This window comes from Dipodomys merriami, unplaced genomic scaffold (assembly GCF_024711535.1).
Source record: "Dipodomys merriami isolate MVZ:Mamm:240054 unplaced genomic scaffold, mDipMer1.0.p SCAF_187, whole genome shotgun sequence".
Classification (NCBI taxonomy): Eukaryota; Metazoa; Chordata; class Mammalia; order Rodentia; family Heteromyidae; genus Dipodomys; species Dipodomys merriami.
In genome coordinates, this window is record NW_027203237.1 from 1,949,286 (window position 1) to 1,967,014 (window position 17,729).

At 35.4% G+C, this 17,729-nt stretch overlaps 1 pseudogene; it reads right to left on the reverse strand.

Moving 5' to 3' along the window:
- Window positions 1–12,729: 12,729 nt before the first annotated feature.
- On the reverse strand, window positions 12,730–17,368 carry LOC138830255 (14-3-3 protein zeta/delta pseudogene; annotated as a pseudogene).
- Between the last annotated feature and the right edge of the window lie 361 nt (window positions 17,369–17,729).

Here is a 17,729-nt window from a genome sequence, read left to right on the forward strand (position 1 = left end):
CCTTGGCATATTCATTTGCTATACCTGCCTACTACTAGTTTCAAAGAAAACTAAATCTCATTTTTCACATTTCTAATTTTCGTTTTTCAAAATAATTTCCACGAGAAAGAAATGCTAACTTTACCTTTACTGCCCTACACAGTTCGGTGTGCATCTACATGCATTTTTGATTCACAAATCTAACACAAAGATCACCTAGTCCTCTGCTACACATGGGACTCAAGGGAATTAGGAATATTATTGGTCAGTACATAGCAAGACGAGTTTACCAATTTGGTTCTGGATCCAAGATAATTTTGCAAGATGCTTTAACTCACCTAAGAAATTCTTGTCTGAGGCTTCTCTAATATATGGCTCTTCATCTTGCTCCAGCTTGACAATCAATTGAGGTTTAGGACCAGTGTGCCCTGTTAATAAGAGTAAAGACCTATTGCTCATGCTGTGTCAAAATTGTTTTAAGATTTCAGATATCCTGTTAACAAGGTTTCTCCTAAATCTTCTTTCATTTCTCACTGGCTGCATGGTTGAATATCCCTGAGGTTTGAATTAATTTTGCAGGTTGTGTAACTTGAATGCAATTCTTTTCATCAAGGTTAGCATTCTATTAGTTTGAGTCCTAGCTCCACTTCCAGTTTAAGAGTAGTTATCTTGAGATAAGAGTCTCATGGAGACTTCACTGGCATTTTTTGCTTCAAACTGAAAGCCTCAGATTTCAGACTCCTAAGAATTACAGGCATGAACCACTACATATAGTACTAGGTTTGGATTATAAATACTCCCTCTAAATTGATTTCCAGTTCATACTTCCAATAATAATAAATAGGTGTGTATGTATGTATGTATGTATGTATGTATGTATGTATGTATGTATGTATGTATGTATGTATGTATGTGTTTTCTAGATTGTATATCCACCCACAATAATCACCTCAAGTTTGGGAAGACAGTCTCCTCTTTACGGAAGATAGTTTGGAACTTTTGTCAAACTGCTGATTTGGATTCTTGAACAATGAAAATAAAATTGCCTCAGAATATGTATAATTTTCTGGGCACCACTGGTTCAGACCTGTAATCCTAGCTACTCAGTAGGCTGTGATCTGAGGATTGCCATACAAAGCCAGCCCTAGTAGGAAAGCTGTGAGATACTTATCTCCAATCTAACCACCAGAAAGTTTCAAAAGGCACTGATGCTCAAGTGATAGAGTGCTCACCTTGAACTGAAGAGCTGAGGCACTGTACCAACCACCAGAGGTCAAGCCCTACTTAACTTTTCAAGTTAATGTGATATTTTTGGCTCACCTAAGGACACCAGCATGCTATAGGTTTCCTGCATCACATCTCTATACAGGGTCCTCTGAGAAATATCCAATTCTTGCCACTCCTCCCAGCTGAATTCCACAGCCACATCATCAAATGACACCAATTTCTGTAAGGGTGCATTCCATCAATCTCTGAGTCATGAGAACACCAAAGCTAGAATTTCATTCTTCAACATGTATGCTTTTGTATTACAGAATGTGGTTGGAACTTTCTGTGTTATTTATAAAATGAGAGAATATATAATCAAAGTAGAAATATTTGCCTCCATAGTAACTTGGTAATTACACATACAAAGTTTTTCTAACACATGAGAACACATTTCTGGTTCCAGCAATAAAGACAAGAAAACAGTTCTAATAAGCTAATAACCTAGCAAGACAACAATAAGTATGAGTAGGATTCTGAAAGTCTGTGTTTAGCATTTTTTGGTAATATTTACTACATATCTGGGTAACAATGAGTAAATAAATATATTTTCTGCATTTTCATATTCTGCTTCACTGACAATACTATTTAGATTTTCTATTAAATAGTGCTCTCATAAAGAGTCACAACATGGTCATTACATCATATGGAATACATAACACATTAATAGAGCTATGTAAAGCACTGTATTCAGGTGAATGTTAGAAGGAGTAAAATTATTCAAAAAATAGTAAATGAATTATTTGGCTCTCATAAGATTTGACTTAGTTCTCCCAATAAAACATCCGATGTTAATCATTTTTGTTATTAAATTTCTAGATATAAAAATATGGTCATAGATAGCCATATGTTTCCTTCATATGTAAAAACGAACTGCCAGCATGAACGTCTGTGAACATTGACTACTTCCTACCACAACAAATACTTACTTATTACCATAAAATGTTTCTAAATCAGCTTTGCATTTTAATAGGCCTTCATTGAAGGATGGATGTAAATGGATAGAGGCTTAAGGAATGCTCAAGATGATCCCCAAAAATGTGAAATATGACCACCACAAGAAGGATAGGGAATAAAAACTATGAATTGGGACATGATCTAAAAAATATAATAGTTTTAAGATTTAGAATAAATTACTGCACTAATTTGTTGTACACTGTCTAAAAGGAATGCAGTCATTCTTGACAATATCAGAGGTGAATGATGACTAACACACAAAAAGAAAAAAAATATACACACACACACACACACACATATATATATATATATATATATATATATATATATATACAGTGTTTAAAGAAAATAGACTTCAATACACAATCCATTGGACAAAAGGCCTCTTCTAACAATATAGCTTGAAGGTATTCCTAGGGAAAGATAATGCATTATTAACACATGTTCATTTTAAGTGCTATAAAAATTATTCTGAGGGGCTGGGAAGGTGGCTGGCTCAGTGGTAGAGCACTTGCCTTGAATGCTTGAGGCCCAGGGTTTGATTCCTCAGCACCACATAAGCAAAAAAGAAAAAAGCCAGAAGTGGCACTGTGGCTCAAGTGATAAGGGCCTAGCCTTGAGCTGAAGAGTTGAGGGAAAGGGCGCAGGGTCAGAGATCAGGCCCGACAACCGTACCAAAAAAATTTATTCTGCATCAAGAGAAAAAAAAATTGCTAACATAGATCTACACAGAGGACAAGATTATTAAAAAGCTAAATGTGTAGTTAAAGGAATGGTACATGTGTAGGTAAAAGAATGTATAGAAAACATTGTATGTAATTTCTCTTGTGAAAAGAAAACTTATAGTATCATATTCATAATTCATAAGGAATGCAAATTCAATATACAAACACATAAGTGTATTAAAAACAAAGTTTGTGAATCCTGCATGTAGATCAATGAATTTGCCTCGCAAATAAGGGGGTCTGAGTTTAAAGAATTATTTCTACAAAAATTTAAAAGGGGAATAGAAAGGTTATACATTCCATTCAATTCCATTGAAAAGTAACTATATTATGCTATATGTTACTAGCATGATAATATTGTAAAGTTTAATGTTCCTAGTAAAAATGCATCCAGCAAGTGAATTTCCTTTGTGTTCCCAACAAAGAAGCCTACAGGGTAGAAAGTTCATTTTCTTGCAGTTCTAAAGTATAACAATTTTCTTGCACATTTTACTTCTGCTGAAGCTCTATGATTCCGACAGAGTATGGCCTTTGTTCTTTACATGAAATGTCTGCTTATTTTTGTATGAAGAATATTAATAAGACCCTTTGTAAAAACCTTGCAGTCCTTGCATATTTTGAGTTGCACAAATTCAATGGAACATAGAACCAAATCTTTGAAAAAGTAGGGCAACTGTATTAAGCATGCAGTCTTATTTTTATCCTAAGAACAATGCAGTATAACAACTATTTACATCAGATTTAATTTGTAATGGTATCAGAGGTAATTCACAGTGTACAGGACAATGCCTGCAGCTTATATGAGAGGTGATTTACGGTGAATTTGAGGTGTGTGCAGGTTACATAGAAGCGAAATAAGAAATAAATATCAGATGAGACAAACAGATATTAAATAGCAAAATGTCCATCAAAATAAGACCATATTTATATTGTAAAATATAGTAAATATATAAGGCACTGTCTGACATGAACAGAAGAAAGAAAACTTAATGAGCAATCCAAAGTCATGGACTAGAGAGAAATAAAAATTTTAAAAACTATACAAAGATACCATGAGCAAAAGTTAATGATGATAAATACAAATAGTGATAATATGTAGGAAATAAGCATCAGCCCAAAATATTTGAGCACTGATACAGATTGATAATAACAGACAGATTATACATTATGATAATAAAAATTTATACTGAAAAGCAAAGTGTAGAAAGACATGTTTAAAAGACCATGCAGGTTTAATACTTTAAGCTACCATTACTATTGCAGAACTAATACTCCTCTTACTACCTGATATAACAACCAGACAAAAAAATCAGCACAAACACACACATGGATGCCATTATCTTAAACTTAAAAAACAAAACACGATAGTGTTACGTTTATCAAGACACATATTCCAAGATTACTAGTAAATCAGAAGACAAATGGTGTAGAAACCAATATGAAAAATTAAAATTATGTTATAAATACATGAAAATTAAAAGATATATTTGTAGTATTCTATGAGTGAAATAAATACAGGGACATTAAAATGGATCTCAAAGAAATGTATTCCTTCATTGTGATTTATAGAATATTAAATGTAGCCTCTTTCTTACTTCACCTTTGAAATCAAAAAAATACTTTGGGGCTGGGAATATGGCTAAGTGTTAGAGTACTTGCCTGCCATGCATGAAGCTCTAGGTTCCATTCCTCAGCACTACATAAACAGAAAAATTAGGAAATGGCACTGTGGCTCAGGTGGTAGAGTTGTAGACTTGACCAAACCAAGATCAGGAATGGTGCCCAGGACAGGCTCCAAATTCAAGCCCCAGGTTTGGCAAAAAAAAAGTTTAAATATATGTATGGTGTATTCACAGGGATCTCTTCTGGAGAGTGGGGGAAAGCCAGAGAACTAGAAGGAAATGGGGCAAAAAGCGCATCTGTGAGGTCATTAGGCAATGATGAGTGTAAGCTATACAAATCATGAGTCAAGATGGAAGGGAAACATTGGGAGAGAGTGAGGATATGGAAGACACAGCATGAAAGGAAATGTACTCAATACCTGGCCCAGGAAATGGTAGTCTCCCCATACATCACCACTATAACAATAAATTCAATTAAATTTGAAACAATTTTTTCATGGAGTTGTGTGATCATAAAGTTAGTGAAAAGAATGTAGCACAGTTAGAAGAACAGCTACAATTATTAAAAATAAAATACATCACTTAATTGAAACATGAAATACTGGAGCTTAGGTTGAATATTAATTTTACATATGCTGTTAACAATAATCTAACTTTATTGTAGTATCCAATTAACTGTTAATGATAAATATTCATGCAATTAAAACAAGTGCTTCTGGCTCAAGATGCTGATCCTCCCCTAGTTACTAAGGAGGCTGGAAACCAGGCAACTGGGTAGACAACTCAAATTAAGCAGCTAATCAACAGATTGGAGGAGGTGTGGCTCAAATGATAATGCCAAAAAGGAAATTAAAGCACAACTTAGGAAGTGGGAAAACCTACCATGCTCCCAGAATGGGAGAATCAAAATTGTGAAAATGACAATACTTCCAAAGGCTATCTACACCTATCAATTGTCCAACCTCATTCTTCAATGAAATATTAAAAGCAATCCAGAAATATATATGGAACAATAAAAGTCCCCAGATAGCAAAAATGATCCATACCAGAAAAACAATGCTGGTAGAATATCACTAACAAATTTCATACAGTACTACAAAGCGATAGTAATCAAAACAGCTTGGTAATTGCACAAGAACAAACTTGAGGACCAATGGAATAGGACTGAAGTCCCAGAAATGAACACACAGACCTATATCCACCTAAACTTTGAGAAGGGAGCTAAAATATAGAATGGAGGAAAGACAACTTCGTCAGTAAATGGTGGTAGCAAAGTTGGTTCATAACCTGCAGAAAACTAAAGCTAGATCTGTATATATAATCCTGCACAAAGAATCAAATCCAAAAGGATCAAAAACCGCACATTCAAAGCAAACACCCTAATAAACATTACAGAAAAGAATAGGAAAAACTCTAGTGATACTTGTAACCAGCCAAAATTTTCTTAATAGAGACCCAGAAACACAACAAATCAAAGAAAGGTTGGACAAATAGGATTGCATGAAACCGCAGAGCTTCTGCATGGCAAAGGACATTGCTAACAAGATCAATACAAAGCCCAGAGATTGGGAGAAGATCTTCACTAGAAATAAAATGAACATGGGTCTCATATCTAAAATATACTTAGAACTCAAGAAATTAAATCCCCAACAACAAATCCTCAGAGAAACAACTGCCCAATAAATAAGTGGGCTAAAGACTTAACAAGAATCTAATCTGAAGAGGAGATAAGAATGGCCAAAAGACATATTTTTTTAAAAAAGGCTCAACTTATAAATATGTTAGAAACAATTACAAGAAAGAAAATATATTCGAATCCTTAACGGGGTTCATTTCGCCTAAAATCAACTTATCTGACAGTTTCTGCTTGTCTCAGACATATACTAGTTATTGCAAGTAAGGGAAAACATAGGACCTACGTTTCTTTGGGCCTTGCTTACTTCACTTAGTATAATTTTTTCCAAGTCTTTCCATTTCCTAACAAATGGAGCAATTTCATTCTTTAAAAAAAAAGTAAAAAACCAAAAATGCCTCAACTTCTCTAGCCAAAAAGAAATGCAAATTAAGACAACCTTGAAATTCCACGTCACCCAAGATAGAATGGCTATAATGAAGGACACTAATAACAACAGATGCTGGAGGGGATGCGGACAGAAAAGTGAACCCTATTGCATTGTTGGTGGGAGTGTAAACTTGTTCAATCACTTTGGAAAGTAGTTTGGAGGTTCCTCAAAAGACTGCACATAGGCGTCCCCTTTGACCCAGCAATCACACTTTAGGGTATTTACCCAAAGATTACAAACAAGGGAATACTAAAGCCACCAGCACACCTATGTTTATTGCAACTTTATTTACCATAGCTAAGATATGGAACCAACCTCGATGCCCCTCAGTAGATGAGTGAATCAAGAAAATATGATATGTATATATCCATATATACATAATATGTATTTATACATATATGTATGTATATATACGCACACACACACACACACACACACACACACACACCTACACACTCACACAATCCTTTTCTATGCCTCCATCAGAAATAATGGCATCACCCCATTTATTAGGATATGGAAAGACTTGGAAAACCTTGTATTAAGTGAAGTAAGCCAGGCCCAAAGAATCACAGGTCCCATGGTATCCCTTATTTGAAATAACTAATACATGTGTAGGACAAGCAGAAATAGTCAACTGCAAATATATAACCATATAAGATGATATGAAGTGAAATGAGCACTAAGACAGGAACCCGGGTGGTTTTTGTTTCTTGCTATTGTTTTTAATGTACTTATAATGTACTATGTGATTTTCTTTGTTCCTTTGGTATGTTCTTCCCCCACGGTATAACCTCTGTTATCACTGTATTTTTTTTTTTTTGCAGTGCCATGCATCTTGTATATACATTTTTATAATTTGGGGATAGGAAGGAAAGAAAAACAAAAGGTTTAATTATAACAATGACCCATTGTAACAATGAGATGTACAAGACACTAGGTTGGGGGCTGGGAAATTGGATCAGTGGTAGAGCGCTTGCCTTGCATGCATGAGGCCCAGGGTTCGATTCCTCAGCACCACATAAGCAAAAACAAAAAAAAGCTGGAAGTGGCGCTGTGGCTCAAGTGGGAAGAGCTGAGGGACAAGTCCCAGTCCCAGAGTTCAGGCCCCACAACGGGACCAAAAAAAAAAAAAGGCACTAGGTTGAAAACAAACTTTACCATTTGTGTGAGGGAGGGTGGGAGGGATTGCAGAGGTTAGGAGGAAAGAAATGGTAGAGGAAAGACAAAGGCGCAGGTAACAATGCTCCCTAGGAAATATAATCACTTAACTGTAACCCCTCTGTAAACTATTTTACAATGCAAAAAGATTTTTTTTAAGAACAAGTAGTTCCAACAGTGAAGGAGGAAGCTGACAGGATGTGAGGCCTGTGAGTTCCTGTTTCAACACTAGCACAAGAAAGGCACAGTGGAGAATTAGGTAGGTGTATCCCATTAGTTTTGAATTTAGACACCAACATGCATCACAACAAACCTTCATCTCAGACATAAAAAAAAAGGGGGTAAGAAAATTTCAATTCAAAGAACTATGTCAGCAAAGGAAAATTGATCAGTAAAACAAGTTCCCAGATACAGCATTTGCAAAATGGTGAGAGACAGATGGAGAGAAGGGGGACTGAAATAGATGAACACACAGGCAGGAAAATATATAAAAAGTGAGATAAAGAGAGAAATGATGAAAGCTTATGAGTAGGAAACAGAATGAAGAGAGTAAATAGAGAAAAATATCTTGTGATGACACCTTAAGAAAAATACAGAGGGTTTTCTAGGAAGACAACACACTATATCATCAAATATCATCAAGTTTTATGTTGTCAAAGATCAGGAAGCAGTCCAAGAAATATTGGAGGGTAATTTAATTACATATATCTTACTAAGTAATATCTAACATTGGAAGGTGTGTGTGTGACCACACTATTTCAGAAACTCCAGTAAAACCTCTTTAACATAATTCAACATTAGTCATAAGGAGGTGATCTCTGACAAATTGTCAGCAAATGTCCACTTTACATAACAAGTGACTCCCTCAATGGCATTGAATCACAAAACAAGTGTGACTATTTTTTCTCACATCAGAAAACTCTAAGCAAGTCTGCCCTCAACTAAGACAGGCTGTAACATTTTATAATCTACTCATTCTAAAAACCATCTTTATCTTATTTAGGAACATGTTCTTGAAGGTGAATATTTTTTTTCTGTTTTAAATCTTGGATAAACATAGCTTCCTAAAATGGAATGTGAAAAATGAGAAATAAAAAACAACTCACCAGAGATCCTCTCATTCTTTCTTCCTGTTGCCAATGAAGAGAAGATTCTGGAAGCATGGCTTAGAGAAAAGGCAATTGACATAGTCAAGAAAGAACCTCTGTGATTATGCCTCAGATTTTCCTGCTCAAAACATTATACATGGAGTGAAAAAGCACAAAGCCTTCTTATGGGAGAAGAATCTTTGATGTCTCAAGTAGAGTATTAAATGCTCCACTGAAGATGACTCCACAGTCCATTAGTTGGTAGAAAAACAGTATTCTAGGTTAATATACATACAGAATTCATAAAAACTAAGGTTCCTAAAAATAATTGAATAATTAAAACAAATATCCAAACTTTCAATACCACTAGTTATTAATGAAATACATTTATGGTTGTATGAACTATTTTTCTATTAATTAAAATGGATCCTAGGACTCCATTGAGCTTTTGTACTCTATCTTATTCATTTATACATTTAAACTCCATGGAAAGAATATAGGTTATAACTCAATACTTTTTCCACTAAATTATACAAGAAAATATATACAATACATATTACTTGTATTATAATATTTCAGTAATGGTTTTCAAATGGCTCATTTCCCTGCATCCAAATACCTGGAGCACCCTTGAGCAAGCACTTGAAATTTGTCAGTTAGCCTACTTTACATAATCAGTAAGGATTATGTAAATAAAGTTTTGAGAAGTCCCTAATGCTCACTTTCCTAAACAATCATATGAAGAATTGTGGCCATTCTCCTTGAGATAAAGGGCTTAATGAAGATGTAACAAGAAATATTAAGCATAGGAGTGACAGAACATCACAGCTAAAGAACCAGAAGGTTAAAATCTTATGTTGCACAAATAATACTAACACAAAATTCTAAGCTGAGGATACCCCAAAATGCAGACTTATAAAAATAAAAAGATAAAAACTCATATGCTTTTTCTTATATTGATTGTTTGGCTTTTACACAGGAAATGCTACTATCCAGAGTTTTTCTTTTTTACACAACTACATGGATTAGAAACTCTTAATATAAAATAACATAAACTTTACAGTGATATGTATGAAATATGAAAACCTACTCTGTAAACTTCAGTTAGGTCGTTTGTGCTAAGGAACAGTATGAATCACTGAAAAGCAATATTTGCACATTCATTTTGGATTGTTCCACATCACAAGAATGGCTTCTTACTTTTAAAAAGATACATAGAAATTTCTGTAGGCTAATTATCCACATTCAAATACTCAAAACGACAATTGTTCTAGATTTCAGGTTGGGATATTTTCTTCTTGTTTTGGGATTTAGACTATCATCCTTTAAATTTAAAGTCTTCTATTTCATATTATTTTATTACAAACATAATCTATATTTAAAAGAGTTTATTTTGTAACTGGGCTCTGGTGGCTCATGGTTGTAATCTTAGCTACTCAGAAGTCTGAGATCTGAGCACCACAGATTGAAGCCAGCTGGGGCAGGAAAGTCACTGATCTCCAATAAACTACTAAAATACCTAAAAGCGGAGATATGGCTTAAGTGGTAGAACATTAGGCTGGAACAAAAGAAGCTCAGGGTCAATGTCCAGTGCTTGAGCCCAAGAACCAGGTCTAGCACACAAAAAAGAGCATTTTATTGTATTGTATTTAAATTCTATTGAACAATTGTTTTGGAATACATATTTAGGCAGTCTCTCATTTTAAATGATGTAAAATAGGCTCATTAATCTAGTGGAGAAATTGTAACTTGTCAAGAACAGATAAAGTGGAGAATATCCATGTTAGTAAAATTTTATGCTAGGAAAATCCATAAGAAGTGCAAAGGATAAAAAGGGATCAACATGTTTCACTAACATATTTTAAAGGAATGTTCAAGCTTCATTGACTTCAATTCCCATGAATATTTTCTTAAGTGAAATAATACTTCTTTGAGAAGATTGAGATAAAATGGAGAACACTACCTAAAACTATGTTATATGTTACATTTATAAAAATACCACTTTGAGTAAGACACAGTACTTTAATTTCCTTCTGTAACACTCAATGACACTTTCTTAACTGCAGGTAAAAACCAACGCTATAAGGCTACTATCAGTATATCCACAGGTGAGACATTTGAGAGATCATGTACAAGAATTGATCGTGTGAACAGGCTGAATAAATTAGTAAGAACAGAGATAGATACATTCACTTGTGACAATAATTCCTCCTCCACAAACCACAGCTCCATGTCCCTTCTGAGAACTAGGTTCTGACTGATTCCTCAGGCAAGTTCATTTCCCCTCCTACTAGTTAGTATAAACCTTCCAACAGCATCAAGTGATTGAGAGTGTTAGAGCAAATAGTACCACCTGAGTCTTGTGCTCTAGGGAGTAGAACTAATCTTTGCTTAAAGCAAGGAATCTGAAAACCTTTTGCCCTTCCTTTGCCTTTCTGCCTCTGCTCTGTAGGGCTTGTCAGAGTTGACAACGTATCCTCCTTCAAACATTGCTAGGCTTCATTGCTTAACAGAAAGAAAAAAAAAACAGGACCATCACACACTATTGTAATATCTCATGTATACCTGTTCCTAGTAAAAAGGTCTAGTACAAACATTTGTGAACTAAAGCCAGGAGTACTAAGAAAGCTAACAATGTAGGAGAAGAGCAGAGACACCTCTAGGAGAAACAACACAGAACCCCAAAAAACAACTGCAATATAAACGTACAGAAATCAGGCACAGACCTCACAATTTTACTACAATTGTTACCATGCTCATCTTACACCTGGGCAAAGATAATAAAATCACGTGTTAACTGAAGAATTTCACCGTCATGGAAATATAAATGCACATTTTCTCCTATTCTGGAGAACCACCCAACTTGCTGTCAGAACATTGCAAGCCAGTTTCTGGCACCTGGAGGCACAAGGGCTGTGGCAGCACAAACTCTTGAGCTCTGAACATATCATTAGCCTCATGATGGAGGAACATGTGGAGGATCAATTTTGCCTTGTGTTTTGCATCCAGCTCACAGTTCCTACCTGTTATTGGTTCTGCAGCCTGAGATCCTTTCAAGTTACACCTCCCAAGCTTCACAGAAGAGAAAACTCCCAGCAGCAAGGCAAAGGGAATGAAAGTGGAATTTGCAGGCTGAAAATACCCACAGTGGGTGGGGAGGCACATGCGCAGAAGGATCTTTGCCCTGCTTTGAAAAAAAATAAAAACCCTGCACTTTCAAAGGATCTGTGCTGTAACATAGACTACAATTCCCACAATGCATCTTGCCACTCTAAGAGGAAGTAGGTTTCCACCAGTTCTAGGCCCTTTCTCTGAGGATTGCAATCATGCATGGGGAGGTTTTCTCCAGCTTCACATGAGCATAGGTGAGTTTTTTTTTTTTTTTAAATGAAAATCACTGTGTGTCTCCTGAAACATTGTTAGACTATCTGAGAAATGGACAAGTATTGGAAGCATGAAATAAGTTGGCTTTTTAATTCTTAGATCTACTAATGTAGCAGATGTTATGAAACTTTTCTTTCTGTTTCTGTTTAAAAGATAAGTTCTGTTGAATGTAAATTATATCTGATTTCTTTACATTTTGGAATAGCTCCCTGTTCAATATAAAAAGGTATTGGCAGGCACTAAACGGATTCTTGGATCATTTTTCATGATTAATGTATACACTGCAATAAAGTAACAGAAATTGCTATATATACAGCAAAATCCTTGCACCAATTAAATTTTTAAAAAAATCTAACAATTTCCCAGAAATGCCCAAATTCCATTTTTGAAATCTTAAGTAGTTTTTGGCTGTTTCCCAAGTTTTCCTTTCCTTTAAGGTTCTTTACTTTTCTTTGATGTTCATTGTTGCTATTGTGGCTTCAACTCATGGTGTTCCCATTAACTTTTCTTTAAAAATTTGTTCAGCTAAATAGTGAAAAAAATCCTGTGGGTGGGAGGAGTGGTCTTAGAGCAGGCACCTCACCACCATTACTGTTCAAACTGATGATGGATTGGGGAGATCGGGGGAATGTGGGTGAGGTGCAAGTGTGAAGTGAAGGATGAGTCTCTGTGAAGCTTGATGGCTTGGGCCAAACCAGTGTGTTTTTGTCTTTCTGTTTGCATGCCCTATTCCAGTGTGAATTCCTCCCTCTTCTATGATCCTAAAAGTTCCTCTCAATCACTCTAAGCTAAGTCATATTGTCTTCCCAGGTGTTACCCATTAGACTTTGGAATAAATCTTTGTTATCCCAGGTCCTGAGTGTGGGAAGAGTCAGGGCTACTTCTAGAAACCAGGCTTGTGTCCTGACCTCTGGCATTTGCCACAGTCAGGAATTCTCAGGCATCATTTGGGACAACACAGTTCCTTTACTGATAATGCAGCATCACCAGAGAATTCCTAACTTCCTAAGCTCCCTAGCAGCTCTTCTCAAAATAAATGCGTAGGCCTAATCTTTCTAGGCCCAGTGATACAACTGTAGTCCAGCAACTTCTAAGCCTGAGCAGGGAGGATCATTCAAGCTCTCAAGTCCTGCAAGAGGAATTAAAAACAGGAAGCTCCATTATCACCCCAATTCCTTTCATTTTTTTTCAATTCCAGTCCTACAAATGCATTATTTCTTTACCAAAAATAGGTCCATGCCTCTAAATGATTTTTGTAATTGAAAAATTCTCATCGTCCTATGACTTAACACAATTTTATAGGGAAAGGCTAAAAATTGAAAAAAGACCCTACAAGCATATATTCAATGTGTTAGTTGTTACTTTCTTAATGCAATGGCCTCTCTAATTTCTCTCCTTCCTAACTTACTTGAGACCCTACAAATGGATGGAACTCAGTTTGATTACCTATAAGAACATCAGTCTTGTTATTTATATTACATCTGGGGCCTAGTGACCACAAAAGGTCCTTTGGAAAACTATTAACACTCACGGCATAGATAGTGAAGTAAAAGAGATTATTTTGTTACATAAATAACCTCCCCATGTTTTTCAGAGAGAAGCCCAAATACCAAATGTGGAACTAGGAATAACTACTGACAGTGCTGATATGTCAGAGAAGCTATTCCTATCAAGGTGAACTGTGTTTTCAGTTTATGACTGAACTAAATTCCTTTCTTTTTAGTCCCCTTCTTTGTAGAGATCTTCATTTCTTTGGTTTTCAATCCCAAATAATTTAATAATTTTACTGATATCCCTTCTTTGAAAATAGATCTAACCTCTTTTATGTGCCTGATATCGCTCTTGGGTTCTTTTCCATCATGGCTTCTTCTGAGATGAGCTTAGTTGTGCAAAAGATCTGATAAGTTTACGGGTTTTATGAAGGAATCTGGGTGGATTCAATTGACTGGGTGAGTTTGTACTGATTTATATATAGCATTGATTTTATATTTTAAGTTAGGTAAATGTAATCTTACTGCTTACACCAAAGCAATATATGTGTGTGTTTATATAAATAAATATAAATGTATGTTTCTATGTCTGACTATCTTCAACATAACTGCAAACTTTTATTTTAAAGCAATATCAAACTCAAGAATAGTAATTGGTTTAGCTGGTATTTCAAATAAAGAAGGAAGATTTTTTTTCCTGCCTCAAACCATCAGTATTTATTGAGCATTTATATTGTACTAGGCACAATAGAACATACAGAAAATATTGCCCCTGCTCTAGAGGATCTTACATTTTATAAGAAAAAACAACTGTACCTTTTCAAATGGCATTTTTGTTCGCTGTTTTTTGTTAAGTACCAAGGAAATATTCTGTAGGAGGATATTTAGGTTTAACAGCCTCATCATTATTGGGAGAAGAAACATTTAATGACAAAAATGACAGACAGACCATTTGGGATAGAGTTTATAAGATATACACAATCTCATCAAGTAAGGTAAGATGTGCTGCAGTAGAGGATGTTGGAAATAGTTTATAGTATGCAAGCAAAGGACCAAAGGATCTTAGAGAGTATGTAGAGACAGAAAGATCATGTTTCCATTTCCAAAGTACACAGCCACCAAGAAAAGTGACAAGGCAGAAGGCTAAAAAAAGAAGGAAATCTTATGCACCTGACAAACAGAATGATAAAAATCGAAGGCAAACTGTACCAAGAAGTTCTGAAAAACCAAAACTGATTAGGAAGCATAGAATTTACAGTTAATGCTATTCAATGTCATATGGCCAATTTTCCACTCCTCAAAGGAGAAAAAAAAAACACTTTTGTTTTTGAGGTGCGAGGAGAATGGGGAATATGGGAGGTGTTTGGTAGTTACATAAGTAATTTTTTTGTTATGATAAACTTTGTACTTTAACTCGGTAAAAGCCTATTCCCTGCCAAAAGGGACTAATGAACAATGTTCTAATAATGTACAATTTCCTTAGAGGAGATTCAAACTAAAAGAATGATTTACATGAAAAATAATAGAGAAAGTAGTTGAAAAGTCCATTCAAAAATGTTTTATTCCACTTAAATGAACTTAATACATGTGTTCTTAAAAATTATGCTTGGATTGTTCATGAAAATTTCAAAAGACATTAAACAAAGAAGGCCATCATATTATTTCCCTTTAATCTTGGTTTTTTTTTAACAACACATGTGTTTGAGGCACATAGCAAAAAAGAAAAAAATCACAGAAGGAAAAAGAATCTAAAATCAAGTTAAATACATAGGATTTTTTTTTATTGTGAAAATACCGTACAGAGGGGTTCAATTACATGGGCAAGATAAGGAGTACATTTCTTATCATGCATTGTAGCCTCCTCTTTTGTTTCCCCTTCCCATCCCTTCCCATCCTCCCCCCGCCCCTCAACCCAATCCTGCTCTCCCCCTACCAAAGTTGTAAAGTTCATTTTTCCACCTAACTTCTTCCACATAACATCTCATTGTTGCAATGGATCCACCAATATCCCTATTTAAACTATTTGTTTTTTCCCTTCCCCTCCACAAATTATACCAATCTCAAATAGCAGAGGATATAACATGGGGGAGGGACATACAAAGCAAAGAAATAATATTGTAAATGTGTTAGAAACAATCACATGAAGGAAAAAAAAAACATTTGAATACATATCTTAGGGTTCATTTCCCTAACATCAATTTATCTGACCTTTTCTGCTTGACTCAGACATATACTAGTTATTGCAAATAAGGGAAATTATCGGACCTAAGTTTCTTTGGGCTTAATATAAATTTTAATATAATAACTTAATATAATTTTTTCCAAGTCTTTCCATTTCCTAAACATACGGATTTTTGTTTATGGCTTTGCTGAATATACATGAATTGTCAATACCAAGCAGTTCATTTTTTCTACACCTTTACTTTTAAATCAGTTTTAGGTTGTCTAAAACATTGAAATACAAATAAAATGTGTAGCAAAAATAGTTTGAGCAAATACCAGTAACTTCACAAATAATGGAATGTGAACCGTTTCTGCCCTTATCCAGAGTTAATTGGGTCACAACTTTGTCTGAAAGAAAACTTCTGGTGCTGTAGTCAAAGGTGTGCTCACTGAAATAGACTCTTCCACAGAAATACATGATTGTAATTTGGAAAAGCCATGGAATATCTGTTTGAGTGACAGCCCCACCAGTGCTCCAAAACTTTATAATACCCACAATAACTACACCTTGACTGGAACCATTTTCCCTCTTATTCTCCACCAGTACAAACCAATATGTAGGAAGATTTCCTCACTTAGACATGGAATTAGTTTCAACACTGGCACTTGTGAAGTCACCATGAACCAAAGCACATGCCAAACATTTATAACTTGTTTAAAAATTCCACATCGTCATACTGGCCAACTCATGATAAAAACGGATAACTCACTAAATGTTAACAGGCTCTACTCTCCTAATCTGAAACAAGCAAACAGAAAACACATGGGAAATACAGAAATTAAAATAGAAGTAACATAACCCACATAAAGTATAAAGTTCAGCAATGACTTCATCAAAAGCTGTCTTTTCAAGAAAGGAAACTTCCTCTGGGGAGTTCAGAATTTCATAATAGAACACTGAGAAGTTAAGGGCCAGACACAATCTGATAGGATGCATTGGTTGCATTTACTTTTTGCTGATCTCAAAAACTTCTTGGTATGCTTGGAGTGACTGATTCACAATTCCTTTCTTGTCATCACCAGCAGCAACCTCAGACATGATGTGGTAGCAGTCTTTCTTCATTTTCAAATAAAAGACTTTGCTCTCTGCTTGTGGAGCATTAGGGATCAAGAACTTTTCCAAAAGAGACAGTATATCATTGCAGATATCTCTTAGCTTGTTCTCAATTCTTCCTGTGTTCTCACATGATTTGCTGCTTTTTCTGAGCACCTTCTGTCTTTTGCTCAATACTTGAAACTACCCTCCAAGATGACCTATGGGTTCCAATAAGCAGCTGAGAGTTGATTCCTTTCCTCATTAGGTAATTCAACTTCTTGCTCACTTCCAGACTTGATGCAGGCTGCCATGTCACCATATTGCTCAGCTTGCTTGGCCACTTCGGCCCTCAGCACCATCTCATTTCTATCCATGACTGGATGTTCTGTGTCCTGAATAGGTGGTGGAGGAAAGACAGGGAGTCATTGGTCTCTAGGACGTCTTGGTGGCATAAGCAGGGGTGAGGCTGAGATTTTGTCCCTGGATCTCACAGCTCACAGGCTCTAGCAACTCTGCAGCCATGGGGCTTCTGCACATCCAATTTTATTATTTTTCCATGTCACCAATATCCTTAAATCTCCCTGAAAATTTCACAATCAGTTAAAGTACATTTTGCTTGCTTCTCATTTTTGTCATTTTAAAATGATTTCATATGCAGCATTATAATAACTTGTGATTGTGGGATTTATTTGTTGAAACAATACGGCCTATGGCAGTGTGTATGGTGCCAGGTGT